The sequence below is a fragment of the Mobula hypostoma genome, chromosome 15 (genome assembly GCF_963921235.1).
Source record: "Mobula hypostoma chromosome 15, sMobHyp1.1, whole genome shotgun sequence".
NCBI classification, from domain to species: Eukaryota; Metazoa; Chordata; class Chondrichthyes; order Myliobatiformes; family Myliobatidae; genus Mobula; species Mobula hypostoma.
The window spans coordinates 48,279,271-48,299,449 of record NC_086111.1 but is presented as its reverse complement, the minus strand read 5'-3'; the positions used below and the strand labels follow the sequence as shown (position 1 = coordinate 48,299,449).

The 20,179-nt window shown below is 39.7% G+C and overlaps 1 protein-coding gene across 1 annotated transcript in view; it reads left to right on the top strand.

Moving 5' to 3' along the window:
• Positions 1 to 20,179, top strand: part of LOC134356821 (receptor-type tyrosine-protein phosphatase gamma-like) — a 699,039-nt gene that overhangs the window by 280,133 nt on the left and 398,727 nt on the right. The gene's annotated exons all lie outside the window — the stretch shown is intronic.

The following is a 20,179-nucleotide window of genomic DNA, read 5'->3' as shown; positions in this document are numbered from 1 at the left end:
AATGTTTAATAATATTGCTGGATCCAAGCAAAGGAAACTGGCAGTAGAAAATTAAAATATGGCAGAAGCATTACAAACTAATTGTGAGAATGATTCCACTTGAAGAGTTACAACTTTGCAGGTACTACACGTTGATTGTTTTCAATGCAGTGCACATAATTATGCATTTTCATGACTGAACCATTTTTAAAAAGTACTCTGCTGTTGTGTATTTAATATATTAGTAATATTTGAGTAAAATTATAAATATATTGTTTGAATAACCATTCTTTGTTGTTTAAATAATTAAATTTGGGTTATATTGGAAAGTATGTGAGTGGTATACATCATAAAGCCAACACATCATAAGGGCACGTGTGGGCACGTGGCCAAGTGGTTAAGGCATTGGACGAGCTACCTGAAGGTCGTGTGTTCGAGCCCCAGGCGAGGGAACGTGTTGTGTCCTTGAGCAAGGCACTTAATCACACATTGCTCTGTGACGTCACTGGTGCCAAGCTGTATGGGTCCTAATACCCTTCCCTTGGACAACATTGGTGTCATGGAGAGGGGAGACTTGCAGCATGGGCAACTGCTGGTCTTCCATACAACCTTGCCCAGGCCCGCGCCCTGGAGAGTGAAGACTTTCCAGGCGCAGATCCATGGTCTCGCAAGACTAACAAAAGTCGCTAAAAGTAAAACGAAATGAAGACATGCATATCCTGGCTCTGTCTGTTTTTTTTCCCCAATTAATTTTGTATTTTGAAGTTGCAAACTAATTCTAATGTCTGCTGCTGTAGAACCAACCAATTTAAATTTCAAGGTCGTTTCAGCAAGATTAAAAAATACTTAAACAACTATATTTTAAAATCATTTCTGTAAGCCACCCATTGCAGCAGTGTAGACATTGATTTGGTATTTTGCCAGCAAGCATGCTTTTCCTGGGTAAATTTTGAAAAGTGGCTTGCAGATTATGGTGGGAATTTTGATTAGCTGCTGCTGCTAATGTGACAAGCATATGCATGTAGAATTAGGGCTTTCTTCCAATATTTCTAGCTCATATTCAGAGCAAAATGATAATTCCCATGAGCCAATCTTTTCTCATAGCAACTGAAATTTTAACCTATATTCGTTAATTCATTAGCATAGCATGCTTCACGATTATCAATTGTTATTGCCCTGCATGGAAAACTCTCATTTCTACAAGGAATTATCTCACTGTTAGACTGAATCGTTCAGGCTGAAACTTGGAGTAAGGTTTTATGTACCAAATGGACAGTAATACTTGTGTTCCACAATACAAACATAATTCATTACTTTAAATAATACTTTTCAGAAAATAAGTATTTATTGTCTACCTTCAGAGGAACTGCAAACATGAGCCCATCATTAATCTGTTTCTCTTAAAATAATTGTAAAATTCAAAATATTGGTGTCAACAGCTAAGATCATTGCAGGGCATACTAACAGGACAGGGCACACCATTAGGAAAGCCAGCAAGTACTTGGATGAAAGATAATTGAGCTTTTGACTGAACCTATGTTTCATTGATGATTCAGTGCAAATATTAAGGGTTAAATTTGATTGCCCCTTGAAAGAACTTTAGCTTTTGTAATACTTGATTAGTTAGTTTTCCTCATCCTAAATCTCTGGGTGTCATTGAGACATCACAGGCAAGCATTATACTGCAACATTGGCCCCCACATTATCTCTTGCAGAATACCTCTCTGCTCCTCAGCTAGCATATTGTGCAAAGGTCAGAGATGTTGCAACTATGCAAATGGTGATCGGGAATTTGAAGTCTACTCCAGTTGTGTGGCTGTTGTTGATGGCCTGCATTGCTCCACCTGCCATTTGTCCAATGTCCTTTATGAGTTGGAACGATGATGGAAAACACCAGGTGAACTCTCAAAGACTTATATAAAAGAACATAAAACTTCAAGATTAGGACAGCCATTCTGTGAAAACATGGCTAACAAATATGCCACAGATACAGATTGATTATCCAAGTGTAAAGAACAATGTGATGTATATAAAGAGGGAATAAGAAACGCCATCCTTCCCTCAACATCTATATAACCATGAACAATATGGACTTCTGCTGTGAAAATGGAAGGTGCTCAGTGAGCCTATATGCATTTGTGGCTATGAGTTTCAAGCCATGGAACGCATTACTTCAATCCTTACCTTTGGTATCAATTGAAGGAGGTACCTTATTTTGTTTGTCTGAAAATTTAGGAGACATTACTTGGATTTACAGAATAAACATTTAAGTTAAAAGTTTTTCATATCATACAAAAAGAAATAAAGAAATTATGTTCATTCAGTGCTATGAAGACAGCTTCTGTTGTTAACTGTATCTTTTTATTTCAACAAATATAGTGTGTAAAGAGTGCTTCCATACTTGGACAAATCAACCTTCAGAATATCTTTTCAGACTAGAGACAATGCAAAGCTCATTCACAAGAGCACAGTTCATAAGACAATTGATTAAAAATGGGGAGAGAGCAGTTACTCTACCTATGTGTGGTTACATCAAGATGCTGCAATTTTCCTACCACAGATGCAGATGCAGTCTCACTGGCTCTCCACTTTGCCTTGGACCATCTGATCAACAGCGGTTCCTACATCAGGCTTCTGTTTATTGATCACAGTTCAGTATTCAACACCATCATCCCCTAAGTACAATTTCAAAACCGGGGCCTCTCTACCTTCCTCTGCAACTGGATCTTTGACTTCCTCATTCAGAGACCACAGTCAGTGCAGATTAGAAATAACATCTCCTCTTCACCGACAATCAGTGTAGGCACACCTCAAGAATGGATGTTTTAACCATTGCTCTACTCTCGACACTTGTGGCTGTCTGACTAGGCACAGCTCAAATGACATTTGTAAATTTGCTGATTAAACTGTTGTTGGCACATGTTGGCAATTTTACATGTTGACAAGGAGGCATTCAGGAATGAGATAGGTCAGCTGGTTTGAGTAGTTTCACAACAGCAACCTTGCACTCAACAACCTTGAACTCAAAGACCAAAGAATTGATTATGGATTTCAGGAAGGGTAAGTCGGGAGAACACCAGTCCACATCATGGGTCAACAGTGGTGGAAAGGATGAGCACCTTCAAATTCCTGAGTGTCAGCATCTCAGGAGATATACCCTGGGCATAACATAAAGTTACATATATGAAGAAGGCACAACAGCAGCTTGAATTTAAAGAGATTTGTTATATCAGCAAAGACTTGCAAATCTCTATAGATATATTGTGGATAATATTCTGACTGGTATGGAGGCTTCAATGCACAGATTTGAAAAAAATTGCAGTGGGTTGTAAGTTCAACCAACATTATCATGGGCACTACCCTCCCCACGATGAAGGATATCTTCAAAAAGCGGTGCCTTAAAAAGGCAGCATCCATCATTATGGATTTCACTATGCAGGATATGCTTTCTTCTCATTACTACCATTAGGGAAGAGGTACACGAGCCAGAAGATGCAGACTCAACACACAAGGAACAGCTTCTTGCCTTTCATCATCAGATTTCTAAATGGTCAATGAACCCATGAACACATCCTCACTAATTTGATCTTTGATCACACTATTTATTTATTTATTTATTTATTTGCTTGTTAGTTATATTTCGTATTTTCATCTCAAGTAATCTTTTCTCAGCATTGTACTGTATTGCTTCCGCAAAACAACAAATTTCACTACATATGTCAGTGGTAATTCTGATTCTAATGTTGCTGTCTGCACTACAGGGGAATTCAAAAATGTCCATTGGTCCCTGGATAGCTAATCCGTATGATGTAATTCAAATGATAATTTGATATAAGGATGCTGTCTGTTCTTTGGGAAGTGCCTTTAGAAGACTCGAGTCCTGAGAATAAGGATAAATTACAGAGAGAAGAGAATTGGCTCAATCAGATCAAGAAGTGAGAACTGAGTGATAGCTACTGCAGAAATGGTGCTTCAGCTTCTGCAGTTGTTTGTGTGGTAATCATTTCTTTTGTTATGCATCACAGTAGATAGTAATTGTTGCTTCACATAATATGTACAAAACATTAATTTGTTTCCTCAACTCTGGGGCCCTTTGAGAAAATTTTGAAGTATTACAGTGATGAAAATTTCCACAATTTGCATTTTGTTCCCCAGTGGCATCATGAAATACCGTAGATCAGGAATTAATTGGATGGGAAGCTTCTGAAATTCCTTATTTGTTTTTACCTTGATTTTGTTTCATGTCTTGCCATTTTGCAGAGATGTGGCAAGCAGTTCCATTCAGAATAAAATGTTTGAATATGTAATGCCTTAATGTCAATAAGCCTGAAATACTTGGAGCTGCTTTTCTCCAACTACATCTGGTGTGAATATGTTGCAGGATGGAAACACTAACCTTTGAAATCGATTGCTTCAATGGAAAGCAAAAGAGTGAAGGACCAGTGCAGTAATTGACACAGAATGAAAGCATGAACTTGTATTGGAAAATGAGTCAGACAATGTCAGTACTGAAATAGTCTTTGAAATACCAAAACTTGATCGGACTTATAATATATCTGTGCTTTCCTTAAAGAAAATATGTGGATGCATTTGCAATAACAACCTATTTACTTTGTTATTTTCTTGTCCTTGTCAATCCTTGTCAAAGTGAACAAGACTACACAAGTGATTGATGAATCACATGTTAAGGAGAGATTATGCTACCTTGCCCTTGCAGAAGCAGAATTGACCACTAAACTGACACAAGCATATTGATAGATTTGACGTGGGATAGTTGACTAATGGGAGGCTTTTAAAAGGATCATATCAAGACTCTAGGGGCAACCTATTCCACTTAGGATGAAGGGTACATGTCTTTTGTAGGAACCCTGGCTGACAAAAGATATCGCTGCTCTGGTCAGGAAAAAGAAGGGATAAAAAGCTTTTAAGCAGCTAGGTACAAATGAATCCCTTGACAAATATAAATGAATTAAGAGCAGACTTAAGAGGAAAATCAGGAGAGCAGAATGGTGGTATGAAATGTGTTTGTCAGGCTGGGTTAAAGATAATTCCAAGAGGTTCTTCAGTTATTTTAACAGTTTAAAAAAAAGCGCACTAGGGAAGAGTAAGTCCGCTTAAAGACCTTCAGCACCATGTATGTGTGGAACCACAGATGTTTTTTTTTAGTGCACATTTCTCCTTGGTAACTGAGGGCAAAATGATAGATACCAAATAATGAAATAGTTGGTTGTGAGATCCTGGGACATATGTACATCAACTGGAAGGAAGCATTTTCAACCTTGAAACACATTAAGGTGAGCAAATCCCAAGAACTTAGAGTACCCCTCCCCCTTGCACCAGACCTTATGAGAGGCCAGGGAAGAAATTGCAGAAGCCCTAATGGAAATATTTGCTCTGTCGATGGCCACTGGTGAAGTTCCAGAAGTGGAGGGTGGGTAACTTAGTTCCATTGTTCAAGAAATGTAGCAAAGACAGGTCAGTGAGCTTGACTTCAGTTGTAGGGAAGTTATTGGAAGTAATTCTGAGGGACAAGATTTGCCATTACTTGGATACTCAAAGTCTGACCGGGAATAGTCAGCATAGTTTTGTGTGTGAGAGATCATGTTAGACAATTATTTCCGATTTTTTTTTTGAAGAGACGACTAAGGGAATAGATGAATGTAGAGCAATAGATGTTATCTATATGGACTTCAGTAGGCATTTGACAAGCTCCCATATGGCAGACTGATCTGGAAGATAAGGTTCCATGGGATTCAGGGGATGGTAGTGAAGTGGATTCAAAATTAGCTCAGTGAAAGAGAGCAGAGAGTGATGGTTGAAGGTCGATCCTCCGACTGAAAGACTGTACCTGGTGGGGAGCCCCTGGTCTGTATTGGGACCTCTGTTATTCATTGTTTATGTAAATTATATAGATATGAATGTACAGAGTATGATCGTTGAGTTTGCCGTTGATACTAAATTAAGGAGGTCTTGTTGATACTGAAGCAGGTTGCAATGAATTGTGATGGGATCTTGCTCAATTAGGGAGATGGACTGAGGAGTAACAAATGGATTTCAACTGAGCTAAGTGTGAGACGATGCATTTTGGACATTCAAACCAGGGTAGGACCTATACAGTAAATGGCAGGGCTTTGATGTGCTTTGTGGAACAGATGAACCTGGGGTTACAAGTGCACAGTTTACTGAAAGCAGCTGCACAAGTAATGAAGAAGGGAATTGGCATGCTGGCCGTCATCAGTTAGCATATCAAGTTTAGTAATAAGGACATAATGTTACAATTAGAGAAGTAATTGGTGAGACTACTGTTGGAGTATTGTGTGCATTGTTGGTCATCCTGCTATAGGAAAGACATTGTGAAACTGGAGAGTGTGTCAGAGACGTTTCCGATGATGTTGCTTGAACTAGAGGGCTTGAGTTACGGGGGGGAGGTTGGCCATGAGGTATCTTTATTCCTTGGAGTGCAGGAAAAGGAGAGGTGAACTCATGTAAGTTTATAAAATCATGAGAGATATTGATAAGATAGATGGCCATAGTCCTTTACCCAATTAGGGAGTCGAAAACTAGAGGACACAGATAAAATATTAGAGGGGAGAGATTTAAAAGAGACGAGAGATATCTTCTTTAGAAAAAGGGCAGTGAGTACCTGGAATGAGCTGCCAGGGGAAAGGGGTTGAGGCAAGTACATTTGCAATGTTTGAAAGGCATTTCGATTAATATATGGTGGGGAACAGCCTGGAAGTTTATGCTCCAAACACAGCCAACTGGGACTAAAAGTGGTCTGCATGGATCAGTTGGCCTGAAGGGACTACTCCCATGCTGTATTCCTCTATGAATCTAAGTGTGTTACGTGTTACCTGTCACTAAGTGTTGATATAGTGGATCAGAGGAAGAGGTAACTGCGGGTGCGAATTCTCAGGAGATTGAGATTGTATTATCAGCTCTGCTATGTGAGATGTTTTCCCAAATTACTTTGTCTCTGTTCTTCGCTCACTACACTGCCACTCCTCTCCATGTGCACAAGCACACACAAATACATGTGTAAACACTTCCAGGATAGCACTGCCGATACATGGTGGCGTTTTGCTGGCAGCTCACAAAACTACTAGATATTCTACTAGACATATTTCCTCTGAACTACAATCCTTGGAATCCACAACCTGTAATTTCCCTTTAAGAAATATATTTTTGAACCATCTAAACAAACTATCAATTTTACAATCTCCTGAAGGATTCTGAAAACTTGACTCTCAGTATTGCAGGTGCAACACCTTTAAGTGGATGAAGGTCAGCCATCATGGGAGGAGAGAGCGCTGATTAAAGCGCTGGTGGAACTCAGCAGGCCAGGCAGCGTCTGTGAAAAAGGTTACAGTCGAGGCCAAGTCTTTATGTTTGAAGCAGAGGTTGACAGATTCTTGATTGGCCAAGGCATGAAGAGATATGGGGAGAAGGCAGAAGAGTTGGGGCTGAGTGGAAAATTGGATTAGCTCTGATGAAATGGCAGAACAGACTTGATGGGCCAAATGGCCTAATTCTACTCCTGTATCTTATGGTCTTTTATTTTATGGTCTAAGAATTCTCTCTAATAACTTGCCTACCACTGAAGTGAGACTCACTGGTCTATAGTTTCCAGGATTATCTCTGGTTCCCTTCTTGAACAATGGAACAACAGTAGCTACTTATCAGTCCTCCAGGACCTCGCCTATGGCTGGAGAGGACACAAAAGTATTTGTCAAAGCCCTGCAATCTCTATCTCTCTCAATAACCTAGGGTGTATCCCATCAGGCCCTGGGGACTTATCCAACTTAATGCTCTTTAAGAGACCCAATACTACCTCCTCTTTTACTTCAAAATGCCCTAGCATATTAATACACTCAACACTGGTCTTGGTATCCCCATGTCCTTGTCCTCAGTAAATACTGATATAAGTATTCATGAAGGACTTCACCCCATTCGTCGCATTCAAGCCAATGTTCACCTCTTTATCCTTGAGTGTCCCACCCTCTCCCGAGTTATCCTCTTGCTCCTGATGTATGTATAATTCAGCACACTTTGCATATCTTCTGCATTTGCACTGATTGACACTGAAATGTTACTGCAGGGCTTTTTCCCAAGCCGCCTGCCAGATTTTGAAACCTGCACATTTACAAGAAGTAATTGCTGCTCAGTGATATTTTCCACTCATGTCTAATAATAGTTGCAGTGAGAAGCTGAAGTTGCTGGGATAAAATGTACAAATGTGTGTGTTTGTGCATGAAGTTATTTCCCACAAAAGGGAGAATAGAATATATTAATCTAGTTGAGATACTCATTGTAAGGTAATTATATTTCTAATTTATGCTAGTTTAAATGCCATTGCACTCTAAATTACTTGAAAGGATAGAAACAACCTTGTCCCATTTCATTCTAGTGAAGCCAGCAGCACCACATAAAAGACTATTTTGTATTCCAATAACCAAATTCACATTATAGTAACCACTGTAGATCCAAAGTAAGCAAAAGACAATGCCATACTTTCCCTTTATATTCCATGCAGTTTTGCCTTATCATGTTAAAAGTTAGACTACTGTTGGATTTTCTGAGGATAATAATGTACATGAATCAGTATCATTGTTCATATCTGGAATGAAATGTAAAAGATCCCCAAGGGATCACTGTAGTTCCTCTGGGCAATGTCCTTGATCCAGTTGTGTTTACCATTGTATTCAATAGTAATTGCCATTGCTGAGCTCTGCACCATCATTGTCCAGGGTGAATTGTATCTTCTGGTAAGGAGCAAGGACAAGGGTGGTAAGGTAATTACAGAGACTGTCATAAGGGCAGGAATGGCTGCTGGATGTTCTGGGGTTCAGATGTTTCAAAACAGAAAAAGAGTAAAAGAGGTGGTGGAGTGGCATTGTTAATCAAGGATAGTATCTCAGTTGCAGGAAGAGAACAAACACTCTATTGCGATTATTTGATAGCCTCCCAAATATCACCAGGGACTCTGAGGAGCAGATCAATAGGCAGATTTTGCAAACATGCAAAAATAAGAGGGTTCTTGTCGTTAGTGACGTCAACTTCCCTAATGGTAAGTGGCAACTCCTTAGTTCAAATGGTTTAGCTGGGGCGAAATTTGTGAGTTGTGACCAGAAATGATTTCTTATACAATATATAGACAAGCTAATTAGGAGAGAGGCCATACTGGATCTGGTACTAGACAATGAAGCTGGTCACGTAACAGATCTCTTGGTGAGTGAGCACTTTGGAGATAATGACCATAACCCCTTAACCTTTACCATAGCCTTGGATAAGGATAGAAGCTGATGGTGTAGAAAAGTTTTTAATTGGGGGAGGGTTAATTACATGGTATTGGGCAAAATCTTGGGAGTATAAATTCGGAACAGTTGTTTTCAGAAATATGAAGGTCTTTAAGGGAGCATTTGCATTGGGTTCAGAATAGACTTGCCCATTGAAGCAAGGATGATGGAGTGAAGGAACCATGGTTAACAAGAAAGGTATAATATTTGGTCAAGAGTAAGAAGAAAGCATACTTAAGGTTTAGGAACAAAGATCAGACAAGGCTCTTGAGAGTAACATGGTAGCTCGGGAGAATCTTAAGTAGCTACTTGGAAGAGCTAGAAAGGGCATGAGAATGTCTTGGCATGCAGGATTAGGGAAAACCCAAGGCATTCTATACATATGTGAAGAACAGAATGATGACTAAGATAACGAGAATGAGGGTATGACTGATCACGGATAAAAGTAAAATATGCCTGTAGTCAGAGGAGGTCAGGTTATTCAATGAATACTTTGCTTCAGTATTCACCAGTGATAGGAACCTTGACCAATGTGTGGTCAGTGTAGCACAGACTAATGTGCTGGTACATGTTGAGGTTAAGGAGGCTATGTTGAAACTTCTGAAAAACTTTAGGGTAGGTACAGTTGAAGTCAGAAGTTTACAAACAGCTTAGCCAAAAACATTTAAACTCAGTTTTTCACAATTCCTGACATTTAATCTTAGAAAACATTCCCTGTCTTAGGTCAGTTAGGATCACTACTTTATCTTAAGAATGTGAAATGTCAGAATAATAGTAGAGAGAATATTTATTTCAGCTTTTATTTCTTTCATCACTTTCCCAGTGGGTCAGAAGTTTACATACACTTTGTTAGTATTTGGTAGCATTGCCTTTAAATTGTTTAACTTGGGTCAACCATTTTGGGTTGCCTTCCACAAGCTTCTCACAGTAAGTTGCTGGAATTTTGTTCCATTCCTCCAGACAGAACTGGTGTAACTGAGTCAGGTTTGTAGGCCTCCTTGTTCACACACGTTTTTTTCAGTTCTGCCCACAAATTTTCTATCAGATTGAGGTCAGGGCTTTGTGATGGCCACTCCAATACCTTGACTTTGACCTTAAGCAATTTTGCCACAACTTTGGAGGTATGCTTGGCGTCATTGTCCATTTGGAATACCCATTTACAACCGAGCTTTAACTTCCTGGCTTCAATATATCTGCATAATTTTCCTTCCTCATGATGCCATCTATTTTGTGAAGTGCACCAGTCCCTCCTGCAGCAAAGTACACCCGCAACATGATGCTGCCATCCCCATGTTTCACGGTTGGAATGGTGTTCTTCGGATTGTAAGCTTCACCCTTTTTCATCCAAACGTAACAATTATCATTATGGCCAAACAGTTCAATTTTTGTTTCATCAGACCAGAGGACATTTCTCTAAGAAGTAAGATCTTTGTCCCTATGTGCACTTGCAAACTGTAGTCTGGCTTTTTAATGGCGGTTTTGGAGCAATTACTTCTTTCTTGCTGAGCAGCCTTTCAGGTTATGTCGATATAGGACTCGTTTCACTGTAGATATAGATACTTGTCTACCTGTTTCCTCCAGCATCTTCACAAGGTCCTTTGCTGTTGTTCTGGGATTGATTTGCACTTTTCGCACCATAGTACGTTCATCTCTAGGAGACAGAATGTGTCTCCTTCCTGAGCGGTATGACGGCTGTGTGGTCCCATGGTGTTTATACTTGAGCACTATTGTTTGTACAGATGAACGTGGTACCTTCAGGTGTTTGGAAATTGCTGCCAAGGATGAACTGGACTTGACATCATTTTCTGACCTCAATCCAATAGAAAATTTGTGGGCAGAACTGAAAAAGCGTCTGCAAGCAAGGAGGCCTACAAACCTGACTCAGTTACACCAGTTCTGTCTGCAGGAATGGAACAAAATTCCAGCAACTTACTGTGAGAAGCTGGTGGAAGGCTATCCAAAGTGTTTGACCCAAGTTAAACAATTTAAAGGCAATGCTACAAAATACTAACAAAGTGTATGTAAACTTCTGACCCACTGGGAAAGTGAGAAAGAAATAAAAGCTGAAATAAATCATTCTCTCTACTATTATTCTGACACTTCACATTCTTAAGATAAAGTAGTGATCCTAACTGACCTAAGACAAGGAATGTTTTCTAGGGATTAAATGTCAGGAATTGTGAAAAACTGAGTTTAAATGTATTTGGCTAAGGTGTATGTAAACTTCTGACTGCAACTGTAAATACCTAGGACCAGATGGCATATATACCCCTGTTTACTACGGGAACCTAGGGAAAAGATTGCTGTGCCATTGCCAATGATCTTGGTGTCCTCATTGGCCACAGGTGTATGACCAAAAGATTGGAGGATGGCAAAGGTTACTCCTTTGTTCAAGAAATGTAATGGGGATAATCTGGGAATTATACACCTGTGAGTATAATATCACTTTGGGCAAACTTTTGGAGAGGATTCTTAGAAACAAGATTTACAAGCATTTGTAGAAACATAGTCTGATTAAAGCTATTCAGCATGGCTTTCTGAGGGGCAAGTTGTACCTCACAAGTTTAAAGAGGTGACAAAATAAATTGATGAAGGTTTAGTGCTAAATAAGGTTCCCATTGTAGGCTTATTCAGAAAGTCAGGAGGCATGCAATACAGGAAATCTTGGCTGTATATGTTCAGAATTGGTTTGCCTTCAGAAGGCAAAGAGTGGTAGCAAATGGAGCACTTTCTTCCTGGAGGTCTGTAACTGGTTGTGCTCTGTAGGGTATGTTCTCGGGCCCCTGAAGAAGTGGCGGGTGGGGTAGTAAGTTTGCATATGACTCCAAAGTTGTTGGTGGTGGAGATGTGTAAAATGTTATCATATTACCGTTTCATCTCCTGATGAGCTTGTCATTGCACATGTATGCATTATATATATTTACGCTGTGTTAATTATATTTATGTTTGCCTTCATTTTGTAATGGACTACACTGCTGCCGCAGAAAACCAATTTTCATTGTATTTATATCCTGTGTATATCTGTCTACGACTATGAACTTGAACTTGTGGACTGCAGCTGTTAGAGAAGATGGCTCATCACCACTTTCATAAGAGCAATTAGGAATGGATAATAAATACTGGCTTTACTATTGATGCCTATATCCATAAAACTAATAAGTAAATTTAAAAAAATGTCCAATACATTTATGTTTGTTGTACTGCATTTATCAGAAATGAATTAGCCATTGTAAAAGAAGAATTATGGGAACTTTAAAAATTATGCTGCTTTGGAATTATCTCTTTAATGATTCATCTAGATTAGAAAAATGGTATCAAATGGTCTAATTAATTATTGATTTTAGATTTAAAAATGAATGAACTGAAAACAAATCTCATTTATGAATGGGATGAACTAACTCCCTACCAATACAAAATATATATTCTGTTCATAATTTTACACTATGCTGCTGCTCCCTTTGCTTCATTATATTTTTGGATAAAGATTTATATTGGGATTGATGCCTTTGTTCTATGGTAGTTTCACAGAGTTATTTTACACCTTAATATTTTGAAGCTTATCACTGTTTTATCATTGTTCAGACAAAAATAAAATCAATCACTTCAGATCATGACATTTGTTAAAGAGAACTGATGTACATGCAAAAATATCAGTCCATCATTCTGTAAGCTTTGCCAATTTATTATGTATAGACTTTCACAAGCTGGGTATGAAATTGATTTTTTTCATAAGTCTGATGCATTATTTCTATCAATGGTTACTCAATGTAATATATTAATCAGGGTTAGTGAATTTTCAATAGCATTGTTCATTATAGGTCAAATTGTTTGTTTTCCATTGTGCTCTGTTATAACAGATAATGTAATTATTCTGTTGGTGAGGGGAAGTTGTTTTCCTTTTAGTTGAGCTAAGAGATCTAATTGACCACTGAGTTGAAATCAGAGTTTAATTGGATAGCAGATCACAGTCTTGGCTTCCCATTTCTTTGAAAGGAGTATAATTAGTAAGGTCACTTTGAGGTTACAACTCTTGTTTTCTGAATGAAATGAGTACTTTTGTTTTTTTATGCCATCCTTTTTGAAGAGTCACACTAAAAAAAATACAATAATAATGTGCAGTGGACTAAAAGTGCACAGTAAATATGCTATTTTAATGGCCTCCTTGCTCAGCATAAAGCCTTGACAACAAGTTGCGACTGTGAGGCATGTTGCAAAGGTTGCAGGCAGTATGCCCCATGCAGCTGAATTTCGTAATGTATGTACGCTAACTTTCTTCGGAATTTTAGGCCGTTGAAGTTGATTCTTTGGTTCTGTGCAGTAAAGTAGTGTGTGATGTCACTTTACAGAGAGCTGCCACCACTGGCTTCCCCATTCTCTTTTCCTTGGACTAGTGCAGTGGTAATGCACTGCATGAAAGTTCCTCCTATACAGCTTTTGTCGTGTCAGTATCATAGCTGGTTGCACCATATCAGCTCTGAAATTAAAGAAAGGGGCAAGGATTGGTTTTTGAGTAAAAGGATAAAAGTATTTGCAGCTTCTCTAGCAGGCTGTACAAGGTGAATTGAAAGCATGTGTCCTGAAAACATAGCAAGTAGGAGCTGAGCTACTCAGATCATGTGGTTATGTTGGCAAAACTAGCTGTGTGTAGAGTGCTAGACACGCGAGGTTGAGTGTGAGAGATTGAGAGAAGGGAATAATCTGCAATGCTTATAAAGGGGAAGCTGAAGGTATTGTGTATAGTAAAGATAGAGGTGACGATCTGGGAAGTAAGAATCCTTATCTTGGCAGTCATTGCGAGTCTGTGTCCAATTAAAAACTAATGAGCTAGGATTCTTCCTTTACTAGCCTTTAAAGAAAAATCCACTTCTATTTTGGGAACTTCATCATTTGGCCTAACTGGTCCATACTGACCAAGGTGCCTATCCAAACTCATCCCTCTTGCCAGCATAACCTTTTAAACCTTTCTGATCCATATACAGGTTTCCCCCGCCATCCGAAGGTAGAGCGTTCCTATGAAACGGTTCGTAAGCCAAAATGTTGTAAAGCGAAGAAGCAATTGCCATTTATTTATATGGGAAAATTTTGTGAGCGTTTGCAGACCCAAAAATAACCTACCAAATCATGCCAAATAACACATAAAACCTAAAACAGCAGTAACATATAGTAAAAGCAGGAATGATATGATTGTCATATCGGCACGTAATTAATTAGCATGTTTATTTTGGCCTTTTTCTTAAAGATGTGCTGTGTGCCTCCCGGCTACCGCTGCATTCTCCGCGAATTGGTATCGGTCCGTGGCCTGGGGGTTGGGGTGGTGGGACACTGAGGTGTCATCTCATCATCGTCTGTTTCCATTAGGGCAAGCAGGTCATCTTCTATCTCTGCCCCCCACAATAGCGAAGGTCGAGGTTCATCGTCTGCTGTGGCTGATGTGGAAGGCTTGCTTGACTGCTGAGCCTCACGCATTTTTCTATCACACAGTTCTTTGTAAGGACTCAAACCATCTTGCAAATGTCCCCTAAACCTACGTACCCTTTCAAAATTAGTCGTATTTTATCATTGCAGCGAAAATCTCATGCAGTTGGTTCACGTTCAGGTCACTACTGCATTTGGTTTCGATTGTTATCCTTTTCCAATTGCATCAGCTCTTCATCTATCAGATCTTGGTCATGGGATGCCAAAACCTCTTCAACATCATCTTCATCAGCTTCCACAAGTCAAACTCGCTTACTCCTTGCTTCGTTCACCACGATCAAAACGCTTAATTATATCTAGTTTTATGCTAAGCGTAACACCCTTACGCGCTCTTTTAGGCTTTTCCGATGCCATAGAACTCATCTTGCAAACGATTGCTCACAGGCACATGTTTAAGCAATGCCAGCGAGAGTGCCGTTCCAAATCCGGGGGAGAGCGGTTGCTCGGGGTGTGCGCTGCCTTTTATCGCGCACTGATTTTTTATCATGCACTGATTTTTTTCGTAACAGTGAAAACACCTTCTGAAAGCGAAAACAGGGTACTAATGTAAGTCTTTCGTAACAGTGAGGTTTCGTAAAGCAAACGTTTGAAAAGCGGGGGACACCTGTACATACACTGTCTTTTAAAAGTTATTATTGTACCTGCCTCAAATACTTCCTCTGACAGCTCATTCTATATACATAACACCTCAAGTGGTAAAAAAGTAGCCCCTCAAGTTCCTCTTGAATCTCTCCCCTCTCACCTTAAACCTATGCCGTCTACTTCTTGATTCCACAGTTCTGAGGGTTGGGGGGGAGTTTTTTCATCCTCTGTACACCTGTCATTATGTTATTCATCTGTAGAAGATCGTCCCTGTGTCCTATGCGCTAGGAAATAAAGTCCCAGCTTGTCCACTCTCTTTCAGTCCCTCAAGTCCTGACAACATCCTTATAAATCTTTTCTGCAACACATATCAAAGTTGCTGGTGAACACAGCAGGCCAGGCAGCATCTCTAGGAAGAGGTACAGTCGACGTTTCGGGCCGAGACCCTTTGTCAGGACTAACTGAAGGAAGAGCTAGTAAGAGATTTGAAAGTGGGGGGGGGAGGGGAAGATCCAAAATGATAGGAGAAGGCAGGAGGGGGAGGGAAGGAGCCAAGAGCTGGATAGGTTATTGGCAAAAGGGATATGAGAGGATCATGGGATAGGAGGCCCAGGGAGAAGGAAAAGGAGGAGGCGGGGGAAAAACCCAGAGGATGGGCAAGGGGTATAGTCAGAGGGAGAAAAAGGAGAGCGAGAGAAAGAATGTGTGTATAAAAATAAATAACGGATGGGGTACGAGGGGGAGGTGGGGCATTAGCGGAAGTTAGAGAAGTCAATGTTCATGCCATCAGGTTGGAGGCTGCCCAGATGGAATATAAGGTGTTGTTCTTCCAACCTGAGTGTGGCTTCATCTTTACAGTAGAGGAGGCTGTGGATAGACATATCAGAATGGGAATAGGATGTGGAATTAAAATGCGTGGCCACTGGGAGATCCTGCTTTCTCTGGCGGACAGAGCGTAGGTGTTCAGCAAAACGATCTCCCTGTCTGCGTCGGGTCTCGCCAATATATAGAAGGCCACATCAGGAGCACCGGATGCAGTATATCACCCCAGCTGACTCACAGGTGAAGTGTCGCCTCACCTGGAAGGACTGTCTGGGGCCCTGAATGGTGGTGAGGGAGAAAGTGTATTTCCAACATCTGCAGAATTCCTGGTGTTTTAAATCTTTTCTGCGCTCTTTATAGTTTAATGATATATTTCCTATAGCAGGGCGACCAGAACTGAACACAATACTCCGAGGGTGGTTTCAACAGCATATGCTTGTACACCTGCAGCATGACCTCCCAATTTTTATATTCTTGTCTTGATTTACGAAGGCCAGCATGCCAAAAGCTGCCTTAACCTTCCTCTCTACCGGTGACGCCACTTTCCATGAACCATGTACTTGTACTCCAAGGTCCCTCTGTTCTACAGCACACCCTAGTGCCCTGCCATTCGCAGTGAAAGTCCATACCTGAATTTGACTTTCCAAAAAATGTAACACCTTGCACTCATCTGAATTAAACTCCATTTGCAATTCCTCAGCCCACTTACTCAGCCGATCAAGATGCCACAGTAATTTTTGATAACTTTCATTGTCTACTATATAACCTATTTTAGTGTCATATGCAAACTTACTAACCATGCTTTGTTCATTCTTATTCACATAATTGTTATAAATGACAAACAACAATGGGCCAAGCACTGTAAATCACAAACAATTTGCCCAGCGCCAATCGCTGAGTTACACCACTTGTCACACACCTCCAGTCCGAGAAACAACCTTCCACCATTACCATCTGCTTTATATTATCAAGCCAATTACGTAACTAATTAACTAGCTCTCCGATTACTTGCCTAGATTTTGTGCAATCTGACCTTCCAGAGTAGTCTACCATGTGGAACCTTATCAAAGGTCTTGCTGAAGTCCATTTAAATTATGTCTACCACCCTGCCCTGTTTAACTTTCTTGGTCACCTCATCAAAAAAACTCAATCAATAATCCCTCATGCTAACTACCCCAAGTCAATGACTGTCTTTCCAGATGAATGTATATCTTATCCCTCAGAATCCTCTCCAATAGGTCACTGACCACTGATGTTTAACTAACTAACCTATAGTTCCCAGGTTTTTCATTACTGCCATTCTTAAATAAAGACATTGCATTCACTACCCTCCAGTCTCCCCTCCAGCACATCACCCATGGCTACTAATGATGGAAGTATCTCAGAGAGGGATCCCACAACTTCTTTAGTCTTCCGCAATGCTTTTAGATACACATGGTCAGACCCTGGAGATTTGACTACCTTCATACCTTTGAAGATAAGTAATTATTTAAGATAGTATCAGTGTGCTGCACTTTTTCCAGGATAACCATGCATTGGACATTGCAAGTGTGACCATGCTACGAGAAAGGTGCAAGAAAGCTGTTTACATCTTTTAGGTAATAGTTGAAGTCATAACCCACAGAGATAAAGCAAAAATTGGAAAAAGCAAGCTGATTTGGAGCTTTGATATTTCCTTTCTGTATATTTTAACTGGCAATCTACCCATCATTGCTGGAAGTATGAGTATAGTACTGTTTTGTTTCAATCGTTTTATGAGAAAGACAACACTGCTACACTTTACACAACAGAAGTAGTACTTGGTATGTATATCGATATGTAATTCTATGTAAGATTTGATCTGTTGTGATGTGACTGATGTTACTTTGCACAAATTTCCAATATTACTGGAGGCATCTTGTTTCCTTTAGTGAGAGTTGCCTTCCACTTGCATGGCACCTGTCATTTCATTTTTCTCTTGTTGTGAAATTGCAGGTCCCCAAAGGAGAACAGTGTGGAACCCTAAGGCAATCTGAAACCTGTCATCTTTCCAAAACTTTTTTTTCCATATGTGCTAGTTCAGAGCGCCCTTTGGGTACCAGTGAAGAGAAACATCACCATAAACCAATGGTTGTATGTTCACAAGATTACTTGTAAAGTTAATCTTTTTCAAAGTTCAAAGTAAATTTATTATCAAAGCATGTGTATGTTATCATATACACTACCTTAAAATTCATTTTCTTGCAGGTATTTACAGGAAAAAAGATATACAACAGAATTTTTCAAAAATACTATACGTAAAAAATGACTGACAAACAACCAATGTGCAAAAGAAGACAAAATGGGCAAATAAAAATAATACATGAATTGTAAAGAGTCCTTGAAAGTAAGGCTGTAGATCATAGTATCAGTTCAAATTATTGGTGAATAAAGTAATCCATGCAGGTTCAGGAGCCTGATGGTTGTAGAGTAATAACTGTTTGTGAACCTGGTGGTGTGGGACCTTAGACCCCTGTACCTGCTGTGCGATGGTAGTAGCAAGAAGGGGACATGGCCTGGATGGACGATGGATCTGGTTTTCTTGTGGCTGTGCTCCATAAAAATGTGCTCCATAGTGGAAGGCTTTTTCTGTGATGGACTGGGCTACGTCAACCACTTTCTGTAGCCTTTTCCGTTCCTGGGCATTTGCGTTTCCATACCAGGCCATGGTGCAACCAGGGATACTCTCCACTGTACATCTGTGGAAGGTTGTCGACTTTCTGTAGAAGCTTGAAATACATTAAAACCATTATCCAAAGGGGAAAAAATGTCTTTTTCTTATCTCCTTAAGGACCTCCTTCTTCTTATGCCTACTCAAAGCCTTTGATTTTCTAATGATTTTGTATGCAGCCAAGAATTGTAATGTCCTTAACCTCTGCTTTGAATAGAATTGCCTGCTTTACGTTCAAAATGGGGCAAATTGTTAAAATAACAGGATCATATTAACTGCCAGGTTTGTTGGTGCTCATTGTTTGCAGCTGAAATCAGTGTGCCAAGAAGAGGAAGATTAGCTCAGTTTGAGTTTGAGGAGCAATTTAATAACATTCAAGATTTAGCTTTGGTATAATTATTTTGCAGGAATAGACGCAAAAACAAAAATGAGAATTTCAAAGGTAAGTGGCAAGGATTTATTTGTTAGCTATTTATAGATGGGCAACACACGTAAAAGTTGCTGGTGAACGCAGCGGGCCAGGCAGCATCTCTAGGAAGAGGTACAGTCGACGTTTCGGGCCGAGACCCTTTGTCAGGAAATGTCGACTGTACCTCTTCCTAGAGATGCTGCCTGGCCCGCTGCGTTCACCAGCAACTTTTATGTGTGTTGCTTGAAATTCCAGCATCTGCAGATTTCCTCATGTTTTCGTTTATAGATGGACAAGTATTTTTTAGCTCACAATTAATCAACAAGTACTGTATAGGTCTTGGGCATTTGAACTCCTGGGTATATCATAAATAAATACCACGTGACATCTTTTCACCCAGTGAAATTTGTAACCATTCTGTATTGAGACCAGGCATACAGTGAGATAATCAAATACCGAACTATCTGTTCAGGAAAGGAATATTAAGATCAGGCAAGGGAAGAGAGCGTGGAAACGGGGAATGACAAGCCTATTAGACAGACCCAAGTAATTGGGGAACATGCTCAGTAACAACAATGCACTTAGAAAAATGTAACATAATTAAATGGTTTCTTTAAGATATAATTAATACAGGAGTGTCAATGGGAATAATATATTTCAGATTCCAAAGTAATTTGGTCAGGTGCCTTGGAAAAATATTATTGCCCAAAATTAGAAGTTAACTGTGGTTAAGAGTAATGTATTAGCATAGATTGGTTTAACAAAATGAGAAGAAATAACCATACTGTCTTGGATCTGACCTGCCTCACCATGTTGCCTGCAGAACTTGTCTGACCACGCTACCTTTGGTCAGATAGAGTCCTGACAGTATTGATCAAATGTCATTTCGAGTTGTTCAGTGAACAAGTTTAAACATGAGTTTGTTCA